General features: G+C 43.3%; 18 non-coding genes and 9 pseudogenes across 18 annotated transcripts; all 27 read right to left on the reverse strand.

Annotated features, from left to right (window-relative positions):
- Positions 1-606: 606 nt before the first annotated feature.
- On the reverse strand, positions 607-725 carry LOC142506769 (5S ribosomal RNA). The gene has a single exon (XR_012805049.1). It is a non-coding gene; the product is annotated as a 5S ribosomal RNA (ribosomal RNA).
- Positions 726-1,398: 673 nt separating this feature from the next.
- Positions 1,399-1,517, reverse strand: LOC142510207 (5S ribosomal RNA). Its single transcript, XR_012808332.1, has one exon. It is a non-coding gene; the product is annotated as a 5S ribosomal RNA (ribosomal RNA).
- A 681-nt stretch (positions 1,518-2,198) lies between these two features.
- On the reverse strand, positions 2,199-2,317 carry LOC142506274 (5S ribosomal RNA). The gene has a single exon (XR_012804570.1). It is a non-coding gene; the product is annotated as a 5S ribosomal RNA (ribosomal RNA).
- A 423-nt stretch (positions 2,318-2,740) lies between these two features.
- LOC142510819 (5S ribosomal RNA) lies at positions 2,741-2,859 on the reverse strand (annotated as a pseudogene).
- A 656-nt stretch (positions 2,860-3,515) lies between these two features.
- Positions 3,516-3,607, reverse strand: LOC142512891 (5S ribosomal RNA; annotated as a pseudogene).
- Positions 3,608-4,268: 661 nt separating this feature from the next.
- LOC142514268 (5S ribosomal RNA) lies at positions 4,269-4,387 on the reverse strand. The gene has a single exon (XR_012810170.1). It is a non-coding gene; the product is annotated as a 5S ribosomal RNA (ribosomal RNA).
- Positions 4,388-5,753: 1,366 nt separating this feature from the next.
- LOC142512457 (5S ribosomal RNA) lies at positions 5,754-5,872 on the reverse strand (annotated as a pseudogene).
- A 684-nt stretch (positions 5,873-6,556) lies between these two features.
- Positions 6,557-6,677, reverse strand: LOC142508741 (5S ribosomal RNA). The gene has a single exon (XR_012806944.1). It is a non-coding gene; the product is annotated as a 5S ribosomal RNA (ribosomal RNA).
- A 680-nt stretch (positions 6,678-7,357) lies between these two features.
- On the reverse strand, positions 7,358-7,476 carry LOC142515558 (5S ribosomal RNA). Its single transcript, XR_012811397.1, has one exon. It is a non-coding gene; the product is annotated as a 5S ribosomal RNA (ribosomal RNA).
- A 676-nt stretch (positions 7,477-8,152) lies between these two features.
- On the reverse strand, positions 8,153-8,270 carry LOC142508783 (5S ribosomal RNA). The gene has a single exon (XR_012806986.1). It is a non-coding gene; the product is annotated as a 5S ribosomal RNA (ribosomal RNA).
- A 2,341-nt stretch (positions 8,271-10,611) lies between these two features.
- On the reverse strand, positions 10,612-10,728 carry LOC142509194 (5S ribosomal RNA). Its single transcript, XR_012807379.1, has one exon. It is a non-coding gene; the product is annotated as a 5S ribosomal RNA (ribosomal RNA).
- A 679-nt stretch (positions 10,729-11,407) lies between these two features.
- LOC142515434 (5S ribosomal RNA) lies at positions 11,408-11,525 on the reverse strand. The gene has a single exon (XR_012811279.1). It is a non-coding gene; the product is annotated as a 5S ribosomal RNA (ribosomal RNA).
- A 642-nt stretch (positions 11,526-12,167) lies between these two features.
- On the reverse strand, positions 12,168-12,288 carry LOC142510734 (5S ribosomal RNA; annotated as a pseudogene).
- Positions 12,289-12,877: 589 nt separating this feature from the next.
- LOC142509807 (5S ribosomal RNA) lies at positions 12,878-13,010 on the reverse strand (annotated as a pseudogene).
- Positions 13,011-13,685: 675 nt separating this feature from the next.
- LOC142507085 (5S ribosomal RNA) lies at positions 13,686-13,803 on the reverse strand. Its single transcript, XR_012805350.1, has one exon. It is a non-coding gene; the product is annotated as a 5S ribosomal RNA (ribosomal RNA).
- Positions 13,804-14,485: 682 nt separating this feature from the next.
- Positions 14,486-14,604, reverse strand: LOC142511116 (5S ribosomal RNA; annotated as a pseudogene).
- A 681-nt stretch (positions 14,605-15,285) lies between these two features.
- Positions 15,286-15,404, reverse strand: LOC142509153 (5S ribosomal RNA). The gene has a single exon (XR_012807340.1). It is a non-coding gene; the product is annotated as a 5S ribosomal RNA (ribosomal RNA).
- Positions 15,405-16,083: 679 nt separating this feature from the next.
- LOC142508976 (5S ribosomal RNA) lies at positions 16,084-16,202 on the reverse strand. Its single transcript, XR_012807171.1, has one exon. It is a non-coding gene; the product is annotated as a 5S ribosomal RNA (ribosomal RNA).
- Positions 16,203-17,633: 1,431 nt separating this feature from the next.
- Positions 17,634-17,752, reverse strand: LOC142512540 (5S ribosomal RNA; annotated as a pseudogene).
- Positions 17,753-19,589: 1,837 nt separating this feature from the next.
- On the reverse strand, positions 19,590-19,708 carry LOC142510104 (5S ribosomal RNA). The gene has a single exon (XR_012808236.1). It is a non-coding gene; the product is annotated as a 5S ribosomal RNA (ribosomal RNA).
- A 683-nt stretch (positions 19,709-20,391) lies between these two features.
- Positions 20,392-20,510, reverse strand: LOC142516390 (5S ribosomal RNA). The gene has a single exon (XR_012812187.1). It is a non-coding gene; the product is annotated as a 5S ribosomal RNA (ribosomal RNA).
- A 684-nt stretch (positions 20,511-21,194) lies between these two features.
- Positions 21,195-21,313, reverse strand: LOC142511795 (5S ribosomal RNA; annotated as a pseudogene).
- A 683-nt stretch (positions 21,314-21,996) lies between these two features.
- Positions 21,997-22,115, reverse strand: LOC142509558 (5S ribosomal RNA). Its single transcript, XR_012807726.1, has one exon. It is a non-coding gene; the product is annotated as a 5S ribosomal RNA (ribosomal RNA).
- Positions 22,116-22,795: 680 nt separating this feature from the next.
- LOC142511368 (5S ribosomal RNA) lies at positions 22,796-22,914 on the reverse strand (annotated as a pseudogene).
- Positions 22,915-23,594: 680 nt separating this feature from the next.
- Positions 23,595-23,713, reverse strand: LOC142509392 (5S ribosomal RNA). The gene has a single exon (XR_012807568.1). It is a non-coding gene; the product is annotated as a 5S ribosomal RNA (ribosomal RNA).
- Positions 23,714-24,397: 684 nt separating this feature from the next.
- Positions 24,398-24,516, reverse strand: LOC142517048 (5S ribosomal RNA). The gene has a single exon (XR_012812809.1). It is a non-coding gene; the product is annotated as a 5S ribosomal RNA (ribosomal RNA).
- A 1,220-nt stretch (positions 24,517-25,736) lies between these two features.
- Positions 25,737-25,855, reverse strand: LOC142516436 (5S ribosomal RNA). Its single transcript, XR_012812230.1, has one exon. It is a non-coding gene; the product is annotated as a 5S ribosomal RNA (ribosomal RNA).
- Between the last annotated feature and the right edge of the window lie 552 nt (positions 25,856-26,407).

Below are 26,407 nucleotides of genomic sequence, written 5' to 3' on the forward strand. Positions count from 1 at the left end.
CACTGCTACGCCCAATCAGAACCATGAAGTTAAGCGTTCTGGCGCGATGGCAGAGCTAGGATGGGTGACTCCCTGGTAAGTCCTCGTGTCGCGACCGTTTACGTAAATTATGGCTAAAACAGTCGAAATAATTGTTTTTAATGAGTTAACCGTCTCTGGAGTAATCTGCGTCATACCCTTCCGCACAGAACCGGCTCACAACAACATAAATCGATAAATGTTCCCAAAAAATAGAAAAAAATTAAGAAGAAGAAATAGCGAAGCTAAAGCTATATTATGCTTGGGATATGATAAAAAGAAACTGGAATCGAATTTCAAACTTCCTAAGTGGATTTTTCGAGGAAACGGAAGCTTAACAGAAGCGGTAAATCGGAAATTAGAGGGTCTTAATGAAGGAATTCGGCAAAAATCTCGCCAGCTCATTGCGAAACAATGAGTCTCGTTCGTTTGCCCGTTGACAATCAAATTAGCCTACAATTTTGTCCAAATCCGTCAGTGCCCGAGCTACGTTGGTTTCACATGTCTATCTGGTCCCGATCGAGATTCAGATGATTTGAGCCGAAAATCGTCTGTCAACAAATAATCAAAAATAGAAAAACACGAAAAGAGGTGCAACACGAGGACTTCCCAGGGAGTCGCCCCTTCTAGTACTGGTCTCGCCCAAGCACGCTTAACTTCGGAGTTCTGATGGGATCCGGTGCATTAGTGCTGGTATGATCGCTGCTGACATTGAGTGGGATCTTTATTCTTATATGCCCTCGAGTACGTGTGGAGCGGGCGGCGATGGACAACATGCGGCACTGCTCTGCCCAATCAGAACCATGAAGTTAAGCGTTCTGGCGCGATGGCAGAGCTAGGATGGGTGACCTCCTTGAGAAGTCTTCGTGTCGCGACCGTTTAAGGAAATTATGGATAAAACAGTCGAAATAATTGTTTTTAATGAGTTAACCGTCTCCGGAGTAATCTGCGTCATACCCTTCCGCACAGAACAGGCTCATGACAACAAAATCGCTAAATATTCCCAAAAAATAGAAAAAAAATGGGAAGAAGAAAATATCGAATTTAAAGCTATTATTATGCCGAGATACGATAAAATGGAACAAAAATCGAATTTCAACTTCCTAAGTGGATTTCTCGAGGAAACAGAAGCGGTAAATCGCAAATTACAGGGTCTTAGAAAAGAATTCGGATATAAATCTCGCCGCCTCATTGCGCAGTAATGAGTCTCGTTCGTTTGCCCGTTTTACAATCAAATTAGCCTACAATTTTGTCCAAATCTAGCAGTGCCCGAGCTACGTTGATTTCACATGTCTTATGTGGTCCCGATCGAGATTTAGATGATTTGAGCCGAAATCATCTGTGAACAAGTAATCAATCAAAAATTTAAAAACACGAAAAGGGGTGCACACGAGGAACTTCCCAGGGGGTCACCTAACCTAGTACTGCTCTCGCCCAAGCACGCTTAACTTCGGAGTTCCGATGGGATCCGGTGCATTAGTGATGGTATGATCACACCCGATATTGAGTGGGATGTTTATTCTAATATCCCTTTTGTACGTGTGAGCGGGGCGGCGATGGACAACACGCGACACTGTTCTCGCCCAATTAGAACCAAGAAGTTAAGCGTTCTAGCGCGATGCAGAGCTAGGATGAATTACCTCCCAAGGAAGTCCTCGTGTCGCGATCGTTTACGTAAATTATAGCTAAAACAGTCGAAATAATTGTTTTTAATGAGTCAACAGTCTCCGGAGTAATCTGCTTCATACACTTCCGGATAGAACCGGCTCACGACAACAAAAATCGCTAAATGTTCCCAGAAAATAGAAAAAAAATAAGAAGGAGGAAAAGAGCGAATGTAAGCTATTATTATGCCTGGGATACGATTAAAATGGAACCGGAATTCGAATTTCAAACTTTCTAAACGGATTTTTTGAGAAAACAGAAGCTAACAGAAGCGGAAAATCGCAAATTAGAGTGTCTTAGAAAAGAATTCGGCTAAAATCTCGCCAGCTCATTGCGGAGTAATGAGTCTCGTTCGTTTGCCTGTTTACAATCAAATTAGGCTACAATTTTTCAGAATCCGGCAGTGCCCGAGCTACGTTTATTTCACATGTCTTATCTGGTCCCGATCGTGATTCAGATGATTTGAGCCGAAAATCGTCTGTAAACAAGTAATCAAAATCGAAAAACACGGAAAAGGGGTGCAACACGAGGACTTCCAAGGGGGTCACCCGTCCTAGTACTGCTATCGCCCAAGCACGCTTAACCTCGGAGTTCCGATGGGATCCGGTGTATTAGTGCTGGTATGATCGCACCCGACATTGAGTGGGATGTTATTCTTATATCCCTCGAGTACGTGTGGAGCGTGCGGCGATGGACAACACGCAGCACTGCTCTCGCCCAATCAGAACCATGAAGTTAAGCGTTCTGGCGAACCGGAATCGAATTTTCGAACATCCTAAGCGGATTTCTCGAGGAGAACGGAAGCTTAACAGAAGCGGAAAATCGCAAATTAGAGGGTCTTAGAGAAGGAATTCGGCTAAAATCTCGCCAGCTTATTGCGGAGTAATGAGTAACGTTCGTTTGCCCGTTTACAATCAAATTAGGCTACAATTTTGTCCAAATCCGGCAGTGCCCGGGCTACGTTGATTTCACATACTTATCTGGTCCGATCGAGATTCAGAAGATTTTAGCCAAAATCGCCTATTACAAATTAATCAAAAATAGAAAAACACGAAAAAAGGTGTAACACGAGGACTTCCCAGGGGGTCAATCATCCTAGTATTGCACTCGCCCAAGCATGCTTAACTTCGGAGTTCTGATGGGATCCGGTGCAGTAGTGCTGGTATGATCGCTCCCGACGTTAAGTGGGATTTTATCCTTATATCCCTCGAGTACGTGTGGCGCGGGCGGTGATGGACAACACGGCACTGCTCTGCCCAATCAGAACCATGAAGTTAAGCGTTCTGGCGCGATGGCAGAGCTAGGATGGGTGACCTCCCTGGAAGTCCTCGTGTCGCGACCGTTTACGTAAATTATAGCTAAAACAGTCGAAATAATTGTTTTTAATGAGTTAACCGTCTCCGAGTAATCTGCATCAACCTTCCGCAGAACCGGCTCACGACACAAAAATCGCTAAATGTTCCAAAATAGAAAAAAAATAAGAAGAAGAAATAGCGAATGTAAAGCTATTATTATGCCTGGATACGATAAAATGAACCGGAATCGAATTTCGACTTTCTAAGCGGATTTCTCGAGGAAACAGAAGCTTAACAGAAGCGGAAAATCGCAAATTAGAGGGTCTTAGAGAAAGAATTCGGCTAAAATCTCGCCAGCTCATTACGGAGAAATGAGTCGTTCGTTTGCCCGTTTACAATCAAATTAGCACAATTTTGTCAAATCCGGCATTGCCCGAGCTACGTTGATTTCACATATCTTATCTGGTCCGATCGAGATTCAGAAGATTTGAGCCAAAAATCGTCTTACAAGTAATCAAAAATAGAAAAACACGAAAAGAGGTGTAACACTAGTACTGCACTCGCCCAAGCACGCTTAACTTCGGAGTTCTGATGGGATCCGGTGCATTAGTGCTGGTATGATCGCTCCCGACATTGAGTGGGATGTTTTTCTTTATCCCTCGAGTACGTGTGGCGCGGACGGCGATGGACAACACGCGGCACTTCTCTCGCCCAATCAGAACCATGAAGTTAAGCGTTCTGGCGCGATGGCAGGTAGGATGGGTGACCCCTGGAAGTCTCGTGTCGCGACCGTTTACGTAAATTATAGATAAAACAGTCAAATAATTGTTTTTAATGAGTAACCATCTCCGGAGTAATATGGTCATACCCTTCCGCACAGAACTGCTCAAGACAACAAAATCGTAAATATTCCCAGAAAATAGAAAAAAAAATTAGAAAGAAAATAGCAATAAAGCTATTATTATGCCTGGATACGATAAAATGGAACAGAATCGAATTTAGAACTTGCTAAGCGGATTTCTGGAGGAAACGGAAGCTTAACAGAAGCGGAAAATCGCAAATAAGAGGGTCTTAGAGATGGAATTCGGCCAAAATCTCGCCAGCTCATTGCAGAGTAATAAGTCTCGTCGTTTTCCCGTTTACAATAAAATTAGGCTTCAATTTTGTCCAAATCCTTGCAGTGCCCGAGCTACGTTGATTTCACATGTCTTATCTGGTCCCGATCGTGATTCAGATGATTTGAGCGAAAATCATCTGTCAACAAGTAATCAAAATAGAAAAAACACGAAAAGGGTGCAACACGAGGACTTCCAAGGGGGTCGCCCACCCTAGTACTGCTCTCGCCCAAGCACGCTTAACTTCGGAGTTCTGATGGGATCCGATGCATTAGTGCTGGTATGATCACACCCGACATTGAGTGGGATGTTTATTCTTATATCCCTCGAGTACGTGTGGACGCGGGCGGCGATGGACAACACGCGACACTGTTCTCGCCCAATCAGAACCATGAAGTTAAGCGTTCTGGTGCGATTGCCAGCGCTGGATGGGTGACCTCCCTGGGAAGTCCTTGTGTCGCGAACGTTTACGTAAATATGGATAAAACTGTCGAAATAATTTTTTTTAATGATTTAACCGTCTCCGGGAGTTAGATATGCGTACCCTTCCGCACAGAACCTGCTCAAGACAACAAAAATCGCTAAATGTTCTCAGAAAATATTAAAAAAATTAGAAGAAGAAAATAGCGAATGTAAAGCTATTATTATGCCTGGATACGATAAAATGGAACCGGAACGAATTTCAGACTTCCTAGCGGATTTCGAGGAGGAAACAGAAGCTTAACATAAGCGGTAAATAGCCAATTAGAGGGTTTTAGAGACGGAATTCGGCAAAATCTCGCCAGCTCATTGCGGGAGTAATGAGTCTCGTTCGTTTGCCCGTTAGCTACAATCAAATTAACCTGCAATTTTGTTCCAAATCCGGCAGTGCCCGAGCTACGTTGATTTCACATGTCTTATCTGGTCCCGATCGAGATTCAGATGATTTGAGCCGAAAATCGTCTGTGAACAAATAATCAAAATAGAAAAAAAGGAAAATGGGTGCAACACGAGGAACTTCCCAGGGGGTCACCCTTCGAGGGGCGATGGACAACACGCGGCACTGCTCTCGCCCAATCAGAACCATGAAGTTAAGCGTTCTAGCGCGATGGCAGAGCTAGGATGGGTGACCCTCCCTGGGAAGACCTCGTGTCGCGACCGTTTACGTAAATTATGGATAAAACAGTCGAAATAATTGTTTTAATGAGTTAACCGTCTCCGGAGTAATCTGCGTCATACCCTTTCGCACAGAAACCGGCTCACGACAACAAAAAATCGATAAATGTTCCCAGAAAATAGAAAAAACAAATAAGAAGAAGAAATATAGCGGAATGCTAAATCTATTAGTATGCCTGGGATACGATTAAAATGGAACGGAATCGAATTTTCGACTTCCTAAGCGGATTTCTCGAGGAAAACGGAAGCTTAAACGAAGCGGAAAATCGCAAATTAGAGGGTCTTAGTGAAGGAATTCAGCTAAAATCTCTCCAGCTCATTGCGGAGTAATGAGACTCCTTCGTTTGCCCGTTTAAAATCGAATTAGCCCTACAATTTTGTCCCAATCCGGCAGTGCCCGAGCTACGTTGATTTCACATGTCTATCTGTTCGTGATCCAGATTCAGATGATTTGAGCCGAAAATCGTCTGTCAACAAGTAATCAAAAATAGAAAAAACACGAAAAGGGGTGCAACACGAGGGACTACCTAAGGGGTCACCCATCCTAGTACTGCTCTCCCCCAAGCACGCTTAACTTAGTAGTTCTGATGGATCCGGTGCATTAGTTCTGGTATGATCGCACCCGACATTGAGTGGGATGTTTATTCTTATATCCCTCGAGTACGTGTGGCTGCGCGCGGCATGGACAACACGCGGCACTGCTCTCGCCAATCAGAACCATGAAGTTAAGCGTTCTGGCGAGATGCCAGAGCTAGGATGGGTGACCTCCCCTGGAAAGTTTCTCGTGTCGGCGAAGTTTACGTAAATTCTAGCTTAAACAGTAAAAATAATTGTTTTTAATGAGTAAACCATTTCCGGAGTAATCTGCATCATACCCTTCCGCACAGAACCGGCTCACGACAACAAAAATCGCTAAATGTTCCCAGAAAATTGAAAAAAATAAGAAGAAGAAAATAGCGAATGTAAAGCTATTATTATGCCTCGGATACGATAAAATGGAATCAGAATCGAATTTCGGACTTCCTAAACGGATTTCTCGAGGAAACGAAAGCTTAACAGAAGAGGAAAATCGCCAATTAGAGGTTCTTAAAGAAGGAATTCGGATAAAATCTCGCCAACTCATTGCAGAGTAATGAGTCTCATTCGTTTTGCCCATTTACAATCAAATTAGGCTACAATTTTGTCCAAATCCGGCAGAGCCCGAGCTACGTTGATTTCACATGTCTTATCTGGTGCCGATCAAGATTCAGATGATTTGAGCCGAAAATCGTCTGTCAACAAGTAATCAAAAATAGAAAAACAAGAAAAGGGGTGCAACACGAGGACTTCCCCGGGGGTCACCCATCCTAGTACTGCGCTGTCGCCCAAGCACGCTTAACTTCGAAGTTCTGATGGGATCCGGTGCATTAGTGCTCGTATGATCGCACCCGGCATTGAGTGAGATGTTTATTCTTATATCCCTCGAGTACGAGTGGATGCGGGCGGCGATGGACAACACGCAGCACTGCTCTCGCCCAACAGAACCATGAAGTTAAGAGTTCTTGCACGATTGCAGAGCTAGGATGGGTGACCTCACTGGAATGTCCTTGTGTCGTGATCTTTTACATTAATTATCGCTAAAACTGTTGAAATAATTGTTTTTAATGAGTTAACCATCTCCGGAGTAATCTGCGTCATACCCTTCCGCACAAAACCGGCTCACGACAACAAAAATCGCTAAATGTTCCCAGAAAATTGAAAAAAAATAAGATGAAGAAAATAACGAATGTAAGCTATTATTATGCCTGGAATACGATAAAATGAAACAGAAATCGAATTTAGAACTTGCTAAACAGATTTCTCGAGGAAACGGAAGCTTAACAGAAGCGGAAAATCGCAAATTAGAGGGTTTAAGAAGGAATTCGGCTAAAAATCTCGCTAGCTCATTGCGGAGTAATGAGTCTCGTTCGTTTGCCCGTTTACAATCAAATTAGCCTACAATTTTGTTCAAATCCGGCAGAGCCCGAGCTACGTTGATTTCACATGTCTTATCTGGTGTCGATCGAGATTCAGAAGATTTGAACCGAAATCGTCTGTCAACAAGTAATCAAAAATAGATTAACACGAAAAGAGGTGCAACACGAGGACTTCCCAGGGGTTCACCCATCATAGTACTGCTCTCGCCCAAGCACGTTTAACTCCGGAGTTCTGATGGGATCCGGTGCATTAGTGCTGGTATGATCGCACCCGACATTGATTGGGATGTTTATTATTATATACCTCGAGTACGTGTGGAGCGGGCGGCGATGGACAACAAGCGGCACTACTCTCGCCCAATCAGAACCATGAAGTTAAGCGTTCTGGCGCGATGGCAGAGGGAGGATTGGTGACCTCCCTGAGAAGTCTTCGTGTCGCGACTGTTTATGTAAATATTGGAAAAAACGGTCGAAATAATTATTTTAATGATTTTAACCGTCTCCGGAGTAATCTGCGTCATACCCTTCCGCACAGAACCGGCTCACGACAACAAAAATGTTCCCAGAAAATAGAAAAAAAATAAGAAGAAGAAAATAGCGAATGTAAAGCTATTATTATGCCTGGGATACGATAAAATGGAATGGAATCGAATTTCGGACTTCCTAAGCGGATTTCTCGAGGAAACGGAAGCTTAACAGAAGCGGAAAATCGCAAATTAGAGGGTCTTAAAGAAGGAATTCGGCCTAAAATCTCGCCAGATCAATGCGGAGAAATGAGTCTCGTTCGTTTGCCCGTTTACAATCAAATTAGGCTACAATTTTGTTCCAAATCCGGCAGTGCCCGAGCTACGTTGATTTCACATGTCTTATCTGGTCCCGATCGAAATTCAGATGATTTGAATCGAAAATCGTCTGTCAACAAGTAATCAAAAATAGATTAACACGAAAAGAGGTGCAACACGAGGACTTCCCAGGGGTTCACCCATCATAGTACTGCTCTCGCCAAGCACGTTTAACTCCGGAGTTCTGATGGGATCCGGTGCATTAGTGCTGGTATGATCGCACCCGACATTGATTGGGATGTTATTATTATATACCTCGAGTACGTGTGGAGCGGGCGGCGATGGACAACAAATAAATCCTTATATTATTTCGAAAATTCTGATTCAGCCCTTTAAACGTTCGTAAATTGCCCTTAGGTCCCAAATCTTTCGAAATATTGCATTTTGGTCCCTTAAATTTCGATACTTGCATGTTTATTTTATATGCCGGAACGTAAATTTTATCCGTGTGGGTTTTTCAATAAAAAAATACGAACTTTTTGGCAATCCGGCTATTTAATTCCAAACTATTTTTACCAAAACATTACTAATATTTTAATTAATTATAATATAGACTAATTGGCTTAATTAGGGGCTTATTAGGCCTAAAGCCTTGTTAGTGTTTAATTAAGTATATAATATGTAAACCTTTCCCATAACCCTACGATTCTTTCAAAAGGACACGGCCACTCTTCTGAAAGTACCTAGATTACACGGCACACACATGCTTAAAAATCGAGGCAAACTTTCGAGCATTGCCAAGGGAAAGTCTTAGCCAAGGTTCTTGCTCCGTTCTTCGTCATCGTCAACGGTTTTTTCATGCGTAAATTACGCATAGGCACACCTATTCTTCCCTTCAAACTATCATCACATCATATTATATTTTTATGCATGAAAATTTTGGGAAACAAGTGACACTTTGAATTATTTTCGTTTTTATGCAATCCATGAAATTCCAAGCATGATTTTGATTCAAACTTTTGTCGTTTACATGTATATACGGGCTGCCATGATATAGGTTATGTTTAGGCATGATTTTACGCGGGATTTAGAGTCCTAGATAATCACCTTAACACCACACATGCAATAGAACACAAGCTGTGCAGCAACTTGCTGTCATGGAGCAAAGGGGTTAGGTTTTATTGTTGCAGGGGCTAGGCATGCTTGGCTGGTTCCAGGGGTTAGCCAAGGTCGTGGGTGAGTTAGGGATAGAGTCCTAGCCATGCTAGGACTCGCGCTCAAGGGCTGGGAAGGAGTCCTAGCAAGCTATGACTCCCACCGGAGAATCAAGGGGAATTGCGTGCAGGGTTCTGGGCTTGTTGCAGGCTGGTGGGCATGGTCCAGGGGGCTTGGGCTGGGTCAGGTCGAGTCCTTAGGGTCCTTAGCGGGTGCACAACAGGTTGGTTCAGTGGCTGGGTTCGTTGGTAGATGCAGGGAAGCTTAATCAAGAGTCCTTGTCCAACAAGGATTTCTTGGCCATCTTATGGTAGAGGAGTATGGAGCTTGTTTTTTGGTTTGGGCTGTTTTCCATGGGATCTTTGGGCCCAGTAGCGTACTTTAGGATGTTGGTCAAGTTTTGGATCAACATGGTTCGGGGGGTAACTCGTGAAAATCAAGAGATGGCTCTAGGTCGAAGATTTTGGGTCATTAGGGTTTTTAAAACTTGGGAAAATTGAAAAAATGGTTCACGGGGGTTGAGTCGTGGTTCATAAGGGCTAAAATAATATAAAAAGACTAAATTCTCAACTGGTATCAACACTTAGGAATCTAGGTACATAAGCCTGGAGGTCCTGGGTTCAAGTGTTGGGGAAGGCGAAAGAAACCACTTACCAGGGGTGAGATATTCTATGAGTGACGGTGCATTGGCATGGGCCGAGGCCCATGCTGGACTATCCTAACGACCCATGAACTGTAGTGGTGCGTGGGTATGGGCCGAGGCCTTTGTTGGTTCAGCCTAATGGCCCATGATCATTATAGCACTGCTCTCGCTCAATCAGAACAATGAAGTTAAGCGTTCTGGCGCGATGGTAGAGCTAGGATGGGTGACCTCCCTGGGAAGTCCTCGTGTCGCGACCTTTTACGTAAATTATGGATAAAACAATCGAACTAATTGTTTTTAATGAGTTAACCGTCTCCGGAGTAATCTGCGTCATACCCTTCCGCACAGAACCGGCTCACGACAACAAAAATCGCTAAATGTTCCTAGAAAATAGAAAAAAAAATAGGAAAAAAAAATAGCGAATTTAAAGTTATTATTATGCCTGGGATAAGATAAAATGGAACCGGAATTGAATTTCGGACTTCCTAAGCGGATTACTCGAGGAAACGGAAGCTTAACAAAAGCGGAAAATCGCATATTAGAGGGTCTTAGAGAAGGAATTCGGCTAAAATATTGCCAACTCATTGCGGAGTAATGAGTCTCGTTCGTTTGCCCGTTTACAATCTAATTAGGCTACAATTTTGTCCAAATCTGGCAGAGCCCGAGCTACGTTGATTTTACATGTCTTATCTGGTCCCGATCGTGATTCAGATGATTTGAGCCAAAAATCGTCTGTGACAAGTAATCAAAAATAGAAAAACACGAAAAGGGTTCCAACACGAGGACTTCCCAGGTGGTCACCCATCCTAGTACTACTAGCCCAAGCACGCTTAACTTCGGAGTTCTGATTGGATCCAGTGCATTAGTACTGGTATGGTCGCAACCGACATTGAGTGGGGTGTTTATTCCTATATCCCTCGAGTACGTGTTGCGCGAGCGGCAATGGACAACACGCGGCACTGCTCTCGCCCAATCAGAACCATGAAGTTAAGCGTTCTGGCGAGATGGCAGAGCTAGGATGAGTGACCTCCCTGGGAAGACCTCGTGTCGCGATCGTTTAAGTAAATTATGGATAAAACAGTCGAAATAATTGTTTTTAATGAGGTTAACCGCCTCCGGAGTAATCTGCGTCATACCCTTCCAAACAGAACAGGCTAACGACAACAAAATCGCTAAATGTTTCCAGAAATAAAAAAAAAAGAAGAATAAAATAGCGAATGTAAAACTATTAATATGCCTGGGATACGATAAAATGGAATCGAAATCGAGTTTCGAACTTCCTAAGCGGATTTATCGAGGAAACGAAAGCTTAACCAAAGCGGAAAATCGCAAATTAGAGGGTCTTAGAGAAGGAATTCGGCTAAAATCTCGCCAGCTCATTGCGAAGTAATGAGTCTCGTTCATTTGCCCGTTTACAATCAAATTAGGCTACAATTTTTTCCAAATCCGGCAGTGCCCGAGCTATGTTGATTTCACATGTCTTATCTTGTCCTGATCGAAATTCAGATGATTTGAGCCGAAAATCGTCTGTCAACAAGTAATTAAAAATAGAAAAATACGAAAAGGGGTGCAACACGAGTTCTTCCCAGGGGGTCAACCATCCTAGTACTGCTCTCGCCCAAGCACGCTTAACTTCGGAGTTCTGATGGATCCGGTGCATTAGTGCTGGTATGATCGCACCCGACATTACTTGTAAAGCGGGCGGCGATGGACAACACGCGGCACTGATCTCGCCGAATTAGAACCATGAAGTTAAGCGTTCTGGCGCGATGACAGAGCTAGGATGGGTGACCTCCCTGGGAAGTCCTCGTGTCGCGACCCATTACGTAAATAATTGTTTTTAATTATTGTTTTTAATGAGTTAACCGTCTCCGGAGTAATCTGCGTCATACCCTTCCGCACAGAACCGGATAACGACAACAAAAATCGCTTAATGTTCCCAGAAAATAAAAAAAAAATAAGAAGAAGAAAATAGCGAATGTAAAGCTATTATTATGCCTGGGATATGATAAAATGGAACGAAATCGAATTTCGGACTTCCTAAGCGGATTTCTCGAGGAAACAGAAGCTCAACAGAAGCGGAAAATCGCAAATTAGAGGGTCTTAGAGAAGGAATTGGGCTAAAATCTCTCCAGCTCATTGCGGAGTAATGAGTCTCGTTCGTTTGCCTGTTTACAATCAAACTAGGCTACTATTTTGTCCAAATCCGGTAGTGCCCGAGTTACGGTGATTTCACATGTATTTTCTGGTCCCGATCGTGATTCAGATGATTTGAGCCGAAAATCGTCTGTCAACAAGAAATCAAAAATAGAAAAACACGAAAAGGGGTGCAACACGAGGACTTCCCAGTGGGGGAAACCCATCCTAGTACTGCTCTCACCCAAGCACGCTTAACTTCGGAGTTCTGATTGGATCCAGTGTATTAGTACTGGTATGATCGCAACCGACATTGAGTGGGATGTTTATTTTTATATCCCACGAGTACGTGTGGCGCGAGCGGCGATTGACAACACGCGGCACTACTCTCGCCAAATCAGAACCATGAAGTTAAGCGTTCCGGCGAGATGGCAGAGCTAGGATGGGTCACCTCCCTGGGAAGTTCTCGTGTCCCGACCGTTTACGTAAATTATAGCTAAAACAGTCGAAATAATTGTTTTTAATGAGTTAACCGTCTCTGGAGTAATCTGCGTCATACCCTTTCGCACAGAACCGACTCACGATCACAAAAATCGCAAAATGTTCCTCGAAAATAGAAAAAAATTAGAAGAAGAAACAGAAGCTTAACATAAGCGGTAAATAGCAAATTAGAGGGTTTTAGAGAAGGAATTCGGCAAAATCTCGCCAGCTCATTGCGGAGTAATGAGTCTCGTTCGTTTGCCCGTTTACAATCAAATTAGCCTGCAATTTTGTCCAAATCCGGCAGTGCCCGAGCTACGTTGATTTCACATGTCTTATATGGTCCCGATCGAGATTCAGATGATTTGAGCCGAAAATCGTCTGTGAACAAGTAATCAAGAATAGAAAAACACGAAAAGGAGTGCAACACGAGGACTTCCCAGGGGGTCACCCATTCTAGTACTGCTCTCGCCCAAGCACTCCGGCCCAAGCACGCTTAACTTCGCAGTTCTGATTGGATTCGGTGAATTAGTGCTGGTATGATCGCACCCGACATTGAGTGGGATGTTTATTCTTATATCCCTCGAGTACGTGTGGAGCGGGCGGCGATGGACAACACGCAGCACTGCTCTCGCCCAATCAGAACCATGAAGTTAAGCGTTCTGGCGAGATGGCAGAGCTAGGATGGGAGACCTCTCTAGGAAGTCCTCGTGTCACGACCGTTTACGTAAATTATAGCTAAAACAGTCGAAATAATTGTTTTTAATGAGTTAACCGTCTCCGGAGTAATCTGTGTCATACCCTTCCGCACAAAACCGGCTCACGACCACAAAAATCGCTAAATGTTCCCAGAAAATAGAAAAAAAATAAGAATAAGAAAATAGCGAATGCAAATCTATTATTATGCCTGCGATACGTTAAAATGGAACCGGAATCGAATTTCGGACTTCCTAAGCAGATTTCTCGAGGAAACGGAAGCTTGACAGAAGCGGAAAATCGCAAATTAGAGGGTCTTAGAGAAGAAATTCGGCTAAAATCTCGCCAGTCCGCAATGAGTCTCGTTCGTTTGCCCGTTTACAATAAAATTACGCTACAATTTTGTCTAAATCGGACAGTGCCCGAGCTACGTTGATTTCACATGTCTTATCTGGTCCAGATCGAGATTCAGATGATTTGATCCGAAAATCGTCTGTCAACAGGTAATCAAAAATAGAAAAACACGAAAAGGGGTGCAACAGAGAACTTCCCAGAGGGTCACCCATTCTAGTACTGCTCTCGCCCTAGCACGCTTAACTTCGGAGTTCTGATGGGATCCGGTGCATTAGTGCTCGTATGATCGCACCCGGCATTGAGTGAGATGTTTATTCTTATATCCCTCGAGTACAAGTGGAGCGGGCGGCGATGGACAACACGCAGCACTGCTCTCGCCCAACAGAACCATGAAGTTAAGGGTTCTGGCACGATTGCAGAGCTAGGATGGGTGACCTCCCTAGGAAATCCTTGTGTCGCGACCGTTTACTGTAAATTATGGTTAAAACAGTAGAAATAATTGTTTTTAATGAGTTAACCGTCTCCGGAGTAATCTGCGTCATACCCTTCCGCACAGAACCGGCTCACGACAACAAAAATCGCTAAATGTTCTCAGAAAATAGAAAAAAAATAAGAATAATAAAATAGCGAATGTTTAGCTATTATTATGCTTGAGATACGATAAAATGGAATCGGAATCGAATTTCGGACTTCTAAGCGGATTTCTCGAGGAAACGGAAACTTTACAGAAGTGGAAAATCGCAAATTAGAGGGTCTTAGAGAAGGAATTCGATTAAAATCTCGCCAGCTCATTGCGCAGCAATGTGTCTCGTTCGTTTGCCCGTTTACAATCAAATTAGGCTACAATTTTGTCCAAATCCGGCAGTGCCCGAGCTACATTGATTTTACATGTCTTATCTTGTCTCGATCGAGATTCAGATGATTTGAGCCGAAAATCGTCTGTCAACAATTAATCAAAAATAGAAAAACACGAAAAGAGGTACAATATGAGGACTTCCCAAGGGGTCACCCATCCTAGTACTGCTCTCTCCCAAGCACGCTTAACTTTTGAGTTCTGATGGTATCCGATGCATTAGTGCTGGTATGATCGCACCCGACATTGAGTGGGATGTTTATTTTTATATCCCTCGAGTACGAGTGGAGCGGGCGGCGATGGACAACCCGCGGCACTGCTCTCGCCCAACAGAACCATGAAGTTAAGCGTTCTGGCGCGATTGCAGAGCTAGGATGGGTGACCTCCATGGGAAGTCCTCGTGTCGCGACCGTTTACGTAAATTATGGCTAAAACAGTAGAAATAATTGTTTTTAATGAGTTAACCGTCTCCGGAGTAATCTGCATCATACCCTTCCGCATAGAATCGGCTCACGACAACAAAAATCGCTAAATGTTCCCAGAAAATAGAAAAAAATAAAAATAAGAAAATAGCGAATGTAAAGCTATTATTATGCTTGGGATACGATAAAATGGAATCGGAATCGAATTTCGGACTTCTTAAACGGATTTCTCGAGGAAACGGAAGTTTAACAGAAGCGGAAAATCGCAAATTAGAGGGTCTTAGAGAAGCAATTCGGCTAAAATCTCGCCAGCTCATTGCGGAGCAATGAGTCTCGTTCGTTTGACCGTTTACAAACAAACTATCTTACAATTTTGTCCAAATAAGGCAGTGCCCGAGCTACGTTAATTTCACATGTCTTATCTGGTCCCGATCGAGATTCAGATGATTTGAGCCGAAAATCGTTTGTCAACAAGTAATCAAAAATAGAAAAACACCAAAAGTGGTGCAACACGAGGACTTCCCAGGGGGTCACCCATCCTAGTATTGCTCTCGTCCAAGCACGCTGAACTTCGGAGTTCTGATGGGATCTTGTGCATTAGTGCTGGTATGATCACACCCGACATTGTGTGGGATGTTTATTCTTATATCCCTTGAGTACGTGTGGAGCTGGCGGCGATGGACAACACGCGGGACTGCTCTCGCCCAATCAGAACCATGAAGTTAAGCATTCTGGCGCGATGGCAGAGCAAGGATGGACCTCCTGGGAAGTCCTCGTGTCACGATCGTTTACGTAAATTATGGCTAAAACAATCGAAATAATTGTTTTTAATGAGTTAACCGTCTCCGGAGTAATCTGCGTCATACCCTTCCACACAGAACCGGCTCACGACAACAAAAATCGCTAAATTTTCTCAGAAAATAGAAAAAAAATAAGAATAAGAAAAAAGCGAATGTAAAGCTATTATTATGGCTGAGATACGATAAAATGGAACTGGAATCGAATTTCGGACTTTCTAAGCAGATTTCTCGAGGAAACGAAAGTTTAACAGAAGCGGAAAATCGCAAATTAGAGGGTCTTAAAGAACAAATTCGGCTAAAATCTCGCCAGCTCATTGCGGAGTAATGAGTCTCGTTCGTTTGCCTGTTTACAATCAAATTAGCCTACAATTTTGTCCAAATCCGGCAGTGCCTGAGCCACGTTGATTTCACATGTCTTATCTGGTTCCGATCGAGATTCAGATGATTTGAGCCGAAAATCGTCTGTCAACAAATTATCAAAAATAGAAAAAAACAAAAAGGGGTGCAACACGATGACTTCCCAGGGGGTCGCCCATCCTAGTACTGGTCTCGCCCAAGCATGCTTAACTTCGAAGTTCTAATGGTATCCGGTGCATTAGTGCTGGTATGATCGCACCCGACATTCAGTGGGTTGTTTATTCTTATATCCCTCGAGTACGTGTGTAGCGGGCGACGATAGACAACAAGCGGCACTGCTCTCGCCCAATCAGAACCATGAAATGAAGCGTTCTGGCGCAATGGCAGAGCTAGGATGGTTCACCTACCGGGAAGTCCTCGTGTCGCGACCGTTTACGTAAATTATGGCTAAAACAGACGAAATAATTGTTTTTAATGAGTTTACCGTCTCCGGAGTAATCTGTGTCATACCCTTCCGCACAGAACCGGCTAACGATAACAAAAATCGATAAATGTTTTGAGAAAATAGAAAAAAAATAAGAATAGAAAAATAGCGAATGTAAAGCTATTATTATGCCTGAGATATGATAAAATGGAACCGGAGTCGAATTTCGAACTTCCTAAGCAGATTTTTCGAGGAAACGGAAGCTTAACAGAAGCGGAAAATCGCAAATTAGAGGGTCTTAGAGATGAAATTCGGCTAAAATCTCGCCAGTCCGCAATGAGTCTCGTTCGTTTGCCCGTTTACAATCAAATTAGGCTACAATTTTGTCCAAATCCGGCAGTGCCTGAGCTACTTTCATTTCACATGTTTTATCTTGTCCCGATCGAGATTCAGATGATTTGAGCCGAAAATCGTCTGTCAACAGGTAATCAAAAATAGGAAAACACGAAAAAGGGTGCAACACGAGGACTTCCCAGGGGGTGTTCTGATGGGATCCGGTGCATTAGTGATGGTATGATCGCACCTGACATTGAGTGGGATGTTTATTCTCATATCCTTCGAGTACGAGTGAAGCGGGCGGCGATGGACAACACGCGGCACTGCTCTCGCCCAACAGAACCATGAAGTTAAGCGTTCTGGCGCGATTGCAGAGCTAGGATGAGTGACATCCCTGGGAAGTTCTCGTGTCGCGACCGTTTACGTAAATTATGGCTAAAACAGTAGAAATAATTGTTTTTAATGAGTTAACCGTCTCTGGAGTAATCTGCGTCATACCCTTCCGCACAAAACCGGCTCATGACAACAAAAATCGCTAAATGTTCCCAGAAAATAGAAAAAAAAATAAGAATAAGAAAATAGCGAATGTAAAGATATTATTATGCTTGGGATACGATAAAATGGAACCGGAATCAAATTTCGGACTTCCTAAGCCGATTTCTCGAGGAAACGGAAGCTGAACAGAAGCGAAAAATCGCAAATTAAAGGGTCTTAGAGAAGGAATTTGGCTAAAATCTCGCCACCTCATTGCTGAGTAATTAGTCTCGTTCGTTTGCCCGTTTACAATTAAATTAGCCTACAATATTTTCCAAATCCGGCAGTGCCCGAGCTACGTTGATTTCACATGTCTTATCTGGTCACGATCGAGATTCAGATGATTTGAGCCGAAAATCGTCTGACAACAAATAATCAAAAATAGAAAAACACGAAAAAGAGTGCAACACAAGGACTTCCCAGGGGGTCACCCATCCTAGTACTGCTCTCGCTCAAGCACGCTTAACTTCGAAGTGCTGAGGGGATGTGGAGCATTAGTGATTGTATGATCGCACCTGACATTGAGTAGGATGTTTATTCTTATATCCCTCGAGTATGTGTGGAGCTGGCGGCGATGGATAACACGCGGCACTGCTCTCGCCCAATCAGAACCATGAAGTTAAGCATTCTGGCGCGATGGCAGAGCTAGGATGGGTGACCTCCATGGGAAGTCCTCGTGTCGCGACCGTTTACGTAAATTATGGATAAAACAGTCGAAATTATTGTTTTTAATGAGTTAACCGTCTCCGGAGTAATCTGCTTCATACTCTTCCGCACAGAACCAGCTCACTACAACAAAAATCGATAAATGTTCCAAAAAAAATAGAAAAAATTAAGAAGAATAAAATAGCGAATGTAAAGCTATAATTATGCCTCGTATACGATAAAATGGAACCGGAATCGAATTTCGAACTTCCTAAGCGGATTTCTCGAGAAAACGAAAGCTTAACAGAAGCGTAAAATTTCGCCAGCTCATTGCGGAGCAATGGGTCTCGTTGTTTTGCCCATTTACAATAAAATTAGCCTACAATTTTGTCTAAATCCGGCAGTGCCCGAGCTACGTTAATTTCACATGTCTTATCTGGTCACGATCGAGATTCAGATGATTTGAGCTGAAAATCGTCTGTCAACAAGTAATCAAAACCATGAAGTTGATGGGTGACCTCCTTGGGAAGTGCTCGTGTCGCGACCGTTTACGTAAATTATGTATAAAACAGTCGAAAATAAATTTTTTTAATGAGTTAACCATCTCTGGAGTAAATTGCGTCATACCATTCCGCGCAAAACCGGTTCACGACAATAAAAATCGCTAAATGCTCCCAAAAAATAGAAAAAAAAGGAATTCGGCTAAAATCTTACAATAAAATAGAACAGGAATCGAATTTCGGACTTTCTAAGCGGATTTCTCGAGGAAACGGAAGCTTAACAGAAGCGAAAAATCGCAAATTAGAGGGTCTTAGAGAAGGAATTCGGCTAAAATCTCGCCAGCTCATTGCGGAGTAATGAGTCTCATTCGTTTGTCTGTTTACAATCAAATTCGGCTACAATTTTTTCCAAATCCGGCAGTGTCCGAGATACGTTGATTTTTTCCAAATCCGGCAGTGTCCGAGATACGTTGATTTCAAATTCGGCTACAATTTTTTCGCATTAGTGGTGGTATGATCGCAACTGACATTGAGTGGGATGTTTATTCTTATATCCCTCGAGTATGTGTGGAGCGGGCGGCGATGGACAACACGCGGCACTGCACTCGCCCAATCAGAACCATGAAGTTAAGCGTTCTGGCGCGATGGCAGAGCAAGGATGGGTGACCTCCCCAGGAAGTCCTCGTGTCGCGACCGTTTACGTAAATTATGGCTAAATCAGTCGAAGTAATTGTTTTCAATGAGTTAACCATCTCCGGAGTAATATGCATCATACCCTTCCGCCCAGAACCGGCTCACGACAACAAAAATCGTTAAATGTTCCCAGAAAATAGAAAAAAAATAAGAATAAGAAAATAGCGAATGTAAAGCTATTATTATGCCTTGGATACGATAAAATGGAGCCGTAATCGAATTTTGGACTTCCTAAGCGGATTTCTCGAGGAAACGGAAGCTTAAAAGAATCGGAAAATCGCAAATTAGAGGGTCTTAGAGAAGGAAATTTGGCTAAAATCTCGCCAGCTCATTGCGATGTAATGAGTCTCGTTCGTTTGCCCGTTTACAATCAAATTAGGATACAATTTTGTCCAAATTCGGCAGCGCCCGAGCTACGTTGATTTCACATGTCTTATCTGGTCCCGATCGAGATTTAGATGATTTGAGCCGAAAATCGTCTGTTAACAAGTAATCAAAAATAGAAAAACAAGAAAAGGGGTGCAACACGAGGACAGCCCAGGGGGTCACTCATCCTAGTACTGCTCTCGCCCAAGCACATATAACTTCGGAGTTCTGATGGGATCCGGTGCATTAGTGCTGGTAAGATCGCACCCGACATTGAGTGGGATGTTTATTCTTATATCCCTCGAGTACGTGTGGAGCGGGTGGCGATGGACAACACGCGGCACTGCTCTCGCCCAATCAAAACTATGAAGTTAAGCGTTCTGGCGCGATGGCCGAGCTAGGTTGGGTGACCTCCCTGGGAAGTCCTCGTGTCACGACCGTTTACGTAAATTATGGATAAAACAGTCGAAAATAATTTTTTTTAATGAGTTAACCGTCTCCGGAGTAATCTGCGTCATACCATTCCACACAGAACCGGCTCACGACAAAAAAAATTGCTAAATGTTACCAAAAAATAGAAAAAAATAAGAAGAAGAAAATAGCGAATGTAAAGCTATTATTATGCCTGGGATACGATAAAATGGAACCGGAATCGAATTTCGAACTTCCTAAGCGTATTTCTCGAGGAAACAGAAGCTTAACAGAAGCGGAAAATCGCAAATTAGAGGGTCTTAGAGAAGGAATTCGGCTAAAATCTCGCCAGCTCATTGCAGAGTAATGAGTCTCATTCGTTTGTCCGTTTACAATCAAATTCGGCTACAATTTTGTCAAAATCCGGCAGTGCCCGAGATAAGTTGATTTCACATGTCTTATCTGGTCCTGATCGAGATTCAGATGATTTGAGCCAAAAATCGTCTGTCAACAATTAATCAAAAATAGAAAAACACGAAAAGAGGTGCAACACGAGGAATTCCAAGGGGCTCACCCATCCTGGTACTGCACTCGCCCAAGCACACTTAACTTCGGAGTTCTGATGGGATCCGGTGCATTAGTGCTGGTATGATCGCACCCGACCTTGAGTGGGATGTTTATTCTTTTATCCCTCGTGTACGTTTGGAGCAGGCGGCGATTGACAACACGCGGCACTACTCTATCCCAATCAGAACCATGAAGTTAATCATTCTGGCGCGATGGCAGAGATAGGATGGGTGACCTCCCTGGGAAGTCCTCGTGTCTAGACGGTTTACGTAAATTATGGCTAAAACAGCCGAAATAATTGTTTCAAATGAGTTAACCATCTCCGGAGTAATCGGCGTCATACCCTTCCGCGCAGAACCGGCTCACGACAACAAAAATCGCTAAATGCTCCCAAAAAATAGAAAAAAAAATAAGAATAAGAAAATAGCGAATGTAAAGCTATTATTATGCCTGTGATACGATAAAATGGAACCTGAATCGAATTTCGGACTTCCTAAGCGGATTTCTCGAGGAAACGGAAGCTTAACAGAAGCGGAAAATCGCAAATTAGAGGGTCTTAGAGAAGGAATTCGGCTAAAATCTCGCCAGCTCATTGCGGAGTAATGAGTCTCGTTCGTTTTCCCGTTTACAATCAAATTAGGCTACAATTTTGTCCAAATCCGGCAGTGCCTGAGCTACTTTGATTTCACATGTCTTATTTGGTCCCGATCGAGATTCAGATGATTTGAGCCGAAAATCGTCTGTCAACATTTAATCAAAAATAGAAAAACACGAAAAGGGGTGCAACACGAGGAAATCCCAAGAGGTCACACAGCCTAGTACAGCTCTCGTCCAAGCACGCTTAACTTCGGAGTTCTGAGGGTATCCGGTGCATTAATGCTGGTATGATCGCACCTGACATTGAGTGGGATGTTTATTCTTATATCCCTCGAGTATGTGTGGAGCGGGCGGCGATGGACAACACGCGGCACTGCTCTCGCCCAATCAGAACCATGAAAATAAGCGTTCTGGCGCGATGGCAGAGCTAGGATGGGTGACCTCCCTAGGAAGTCCTCCTGTCGCGACCGTTTACGTAAATTATGGCTAAAACAGTCGAAATAATTGTTTTTAATGAGTTAACCATCTCCGGAGTAATCTGCATCATACCCTTCCGCACAGAACCGGCTCACGACAACAAAAATCGCTAAATGTTCCTAGAAAATAGAAAAAAAATAAGAATAAGAAAATAGCGAATGTAAAGTTATTATTATGCCTGGGATACGATAAAATGGAACCGGAATCAAATTTTGGACTTCCTAAGCGGATTTCTCGAGGAGACGGAAGCTTAACAGAAGCGGAAAATCGCAAATTAGAGGGTCTTAGAGAAGGAATTCGGCTAAAATCTCGCCAGCTCATTGCGAAGTAATGAGTCTCGTTCGTTTGCCCGTTTACAATCAAATTAGGCTACAATTTTGTTCAAATCCGGCAGTGCCTGAGCTACTTTGATTTCACTTGTCTTATCTGGTCACGATCGAAATTCAGATGATTTGAGCCGAAAATCGTCTGTCAACAATTAATCAATAATAGAAAAACAAGAAAAGGGATACAACACGAGGAATTCCCAAGGGGTCACCCATCCTAGTATAGCTCTCGTCCAAGAACGCTTAACTTCGGAGTTCTGAGGGGATCCGGTGCATTAATCCTGGTATGATCGCACCTGACATTGAGTGGGATGTTTATTTTTATATCCCTCGAGTATGTGTGGAGCGGGCGGCGAAGGACAACACGCGGCACTGCTCTCGCCCAATCAGAACCATGAAGTTAAGCGTTCTGGCGCGATGGGAGAGCTAGGATGGGTGACCTCCCTGGGAAGTCCTCTTGTCGCGACCGTTTACGTAAATTATGGCTAAAACAGTCGAAATAATTGTTTTTAATGAGTTAACCTTCTCCGGAGTAATCTGCGTCATACCCTTCCGCACAGAACCGGCTCACGACAACAAAAATCGCTAAATGTTCCTAGAAAATAGAAAAAAAAATAAGAATAAGAAAATAGCAAATGTAAAGCTATTATTATGCCTGGGATACGATAAATGGAACCGGAATCGAATTTTGGACTTCCTAAGCGGATTCTCGAGGAAACGGAAGCTTAACAGAAGCGGAAAATCGCAAATTAGAGGGTCTTAGAGAAGGAATTCGGCTAAAATCCTCCATCTCATTGCGGAGTAATGAGTCTCGTTCGTTTGCCCGTTTACAATCAAATTAGCCTACAATTTGTCCAAATCCGACAGTGCCCGAGCTACGTTGATTTCACATGTCTTATCTGGTCCCGATCGAGATTTAGATGATTTGAGCCGAAAATCGCCTGTCAACAAGTAATCAAAAATAGAAAAACACGAAAAGGGGAACAATACGATGACTTCCCACGGGGTCACCCATCCTAGTACTGCTCTCGCCCAAGTACGCTTACATTCGAAGTTCTGATGGGATCCGGTGCATTAGTGCTAGTATGATCGCACCCGACATTGAGTGGATTTTTAATCTTATATCTTTCGAGTACGTGTGGAGCGGGCGACGATGGACAACACGCGGCACTGCTCTCGCCAAATCAAAACCATGAAGTTAAGCGTTCTGGCGCGATGGCCGAGCTAGGATGGGTGACCTTCCTGGAAGTCCTTGTGTCGCGACCGTTTACGTAAATTATGGGTAAAACAGTCGAAATAATTGTTTTTAATGAGTTAACCATCTCCGGAGTAATCTGCGTCACACCCTTCCGCACAGAACCGGCTCACGGCAATATAAATCGCTAAATGTTCCAAGAAAATAAAAAAAAATAAGTAGAAGAAAAAAGCGAATGTAAAGCTATTATAATGCTTAAGATATGATAAAATGGAACAGGAATCGAATTTCGAACTTCCTAAGCGGATTTCTCGATGAAACGGAAGCTTAACAGAAGCGGAAAATCGCAAATTAGAGTGTCTTAGAGAAGGAATTCGGCTAAAATCTCGCCAGCTCATTGCGGAGTAATGAGTCTCGTTCGTTTGCCCGTTTACAATCAAACTAGGCTACAATTTTGTCCAAATCCGGTAGTGCCCGAGCTACGTTGATTTCACATGTCTTATCTTGTCACGATCGAGATTCAGAGGATTTGAGCCGAAAATCGTCTATACACAAGTAATCAGAAATAGAAAAACACGAAAAGGGGTGCATCATGAAGACTTACCAGGGGGTCAGCCATCCTAGTACTGCTCTCGCCCAAGCACGCTTAACTTCGGAGTTCTGATGGGATCCGATGCATTAGTGCTGGTATGATCGCACCCGACATTGAGTGGGATTTTTATTCTTATATCTCTCGAATACGTGTGGAGTGGGCGACGATGGACAACACGCGGCACTGCTCTCGCCCAATCAGAACCATGAAGTTAAGCGTTTTAGCGCGATGGTAGAGCTAGAATGGGTGACCTTTCTGGGAAGTCCTCGTGTCGCGACCATTTACGTAAATTATGGCTAAAACAGTCGAAATAATTGTTTTTAATGAGTTAACCGTCTCCGGAGTAATCTGCGTCATACCCTTCCGCACAGAATCGGCTCACGGCAACAAAAATCGCTAAATGTTCCGAGAAAATAGAAAAAAAAATAAGAAGAAGAAAATAGCGAATGTTAAGCTGTAATTATAACTGAGATACCATAAAATGGAACAGGAATCTAATTTCGAACTTCCTAAGCGGATTTCTTGAGGAAACGGAAGCTTAAAAGAAGCGAAAAATCGCAAATTAGAGAGTCTTAGAGAAGGAATTCGGCTAAAATCTCGCCAGCTCATTGCAGAGTAATGAGTCTCATTCGTTTGTCCGTTTACAATCAAATTCGGCTACAATTTTGTCAAAATCCGGCAGTGCCCGAGATAAGTTGATTTCACATGTCTTATCTGGTCCCGATCGAGATTCAGATGATTTGAGCCGAAAATCGTATGTCAACAAGTAATCAAAAATAGAAAAACACGAAAAGGGGTACAACAAGTGGACTTCACAGGGGGTCACCCATCCTAGTACTGCTCTCGCCCAAGCACGCTTAACTTCGGAGTTCTGATGGGATCCGGTGCATTATTGCAGGTATGATCGCACCCGAAATTGAGTGGGATTTTTATTCTTATATCTCTCGAGTACGTGTGAAGCGGGCGACGATGAACAACACGCGACACTGCTCTCGCCAAATCAGAACCATGAAGTTAAGCGTTCTGGCGCGATGGCAGAGCTAGGATGGGTGACCTCCATGGGAAGTCCTCGTGTCGCGACCGTTTACGTAATTTATAGCTAAAGCAGTCGAAATAATTGTTTTTAATGAGTTAACCGACTCGGAGTAATCTGCGTCATACTCTTTTCCGCACAGAACCGGCTCACGACAACAAAAATCGCTAAATGTTCTTAAAAATATAAAAAAAATAAGAAGAAGAAAATAGCGAATGTAAAGCTATTAACAGAAGCGGAAAATCGCAAATTAGAGGGTCTTAGAGAAGGAATTCGGCTAAAATCTCGCCAGCTCATTGCGTAGCATTTAGTCTCAGTCATTTGCTTGTTTACCCATCCTAGTACTGCTCTTGCCCAAGCACGCTTAACTTCGGAGTTCTGATTGGATCCGGTGCATTAGTGCAGGTATGATCGCACCCGACATTGAGTGGGATGTTTATTCTTATATCTCTCTAGTACGTGTGGAGCGGGCGACGATGGACAACACGCGGCACTGCACTCGCCCAATCAGAACTATGAAGTTAAGCGTTCTGGCGCGATGGCCGAGCTAGGATGGGTGACCTTCCTGGGAAGTCATTGTGTCCCGACCGTTTACGTAAATTATGGCTAAAACAGTCGAAATAATTGTTTTAATGAGTTAACCGTCTCCGGAGTAATCTGCGTCATACCCTTCCACACAGAACCGGCTCACAGCAACAAAAATCGCTAAATGTTCCCAGAAAGTAGAAAAAAATAAGAAGAAGAAAATAGCAAATGTAAAGCTATTATTATGCCTGAGATACGATAAAATGGAACAGGAAACGAATTTCGAACTTCCTAAGCAGATTTCTCGAGGAAACGGAAGCTTAACAGAAGCGGAAAGTCGCAAATTAGAGGTCTTAGAGATGGAATTCGCCTAAAATCTCGCCAGCTCATTTCGGAGTAATGATTCTCGGTCGTTTGCTCGTTCACAATCAAATTAGCCTACAATTTTGTCCAAATCCGGCAGTGCCCGAGCTACGTTGATTTCACATGTCTTATTTGGTCCCGATCGAGATTCAGATGATTTGAGCCGAAAATCGGCTGTCAACAATTAATCAAAAATAGAAAAACACGAAAAGGGGTGCAACACGAGGACTTCCCAGGGGGTCAGACATCCTAGTACTACTCTTGCCCAAGCATGCTTAACTTCGGAGTTCTGATGGGATCCGGTGCATTAGTGCTGGTATGATCGCACCCGATATTGAGTGGGAAGTTTATTCTTATATCTCTCGAGTACGTGTGGAGCGGGCGACGATGGACAACACGCGGCACTGCTCTCGCTCAATAAGAACCATGAAGTTAAGCGTTCTGGCGCGATGGCAGAGCTAGGATGGGTCACCTTCCTGGGAAGTCCTCGTGTCGCCACCGTTTACGTAAATTAGGGCTAAAACTGTCGAAATAATTGTTTTTAATGAGTTAACCATCTCCGGAGTAATCTTTGTCACACCCTTCCGCACAGAACCGGCTCACGGCAATATAAATCGCTAAATGTTCCCAGAAAATAGAAAAAAATAAAAAGAAGAAAATAGCGAATGTAAAGCTATTATTATGCCTAAGATACGATTAAATGGAACAGGAATCGAATTTCGAACTTCCTAAGAGGATTTCTCGATGAAACGAAAGCTTAACAGAAGCGGAAAATCGCAAATTAGAGGGTCTTAGAGAAGGAATTCGGCTAAAATCTCGCCAGCTCATTGCGGAGTAATGAGTCTCGTTCGTTTGCCCGTTACAATCAAACTAGGCTACAAT

The sequence above is a fragment of the Primulina tabacum genome, chromosome 10 (genome assembly GCF_025594145.1).
Source record: "Primulina tabacum isolate GXHZ01 chromosome 10, ASM2559414v2, whole genome shotgun sequence".
NCBI classification, from domain to species: domain Eukaryota; kingdom Viridiplantae; phylum Streptophyta; class Magnoliopsida; order Lamiales; family Gesneriaceae; genus Primulina; species Primulina tabacum.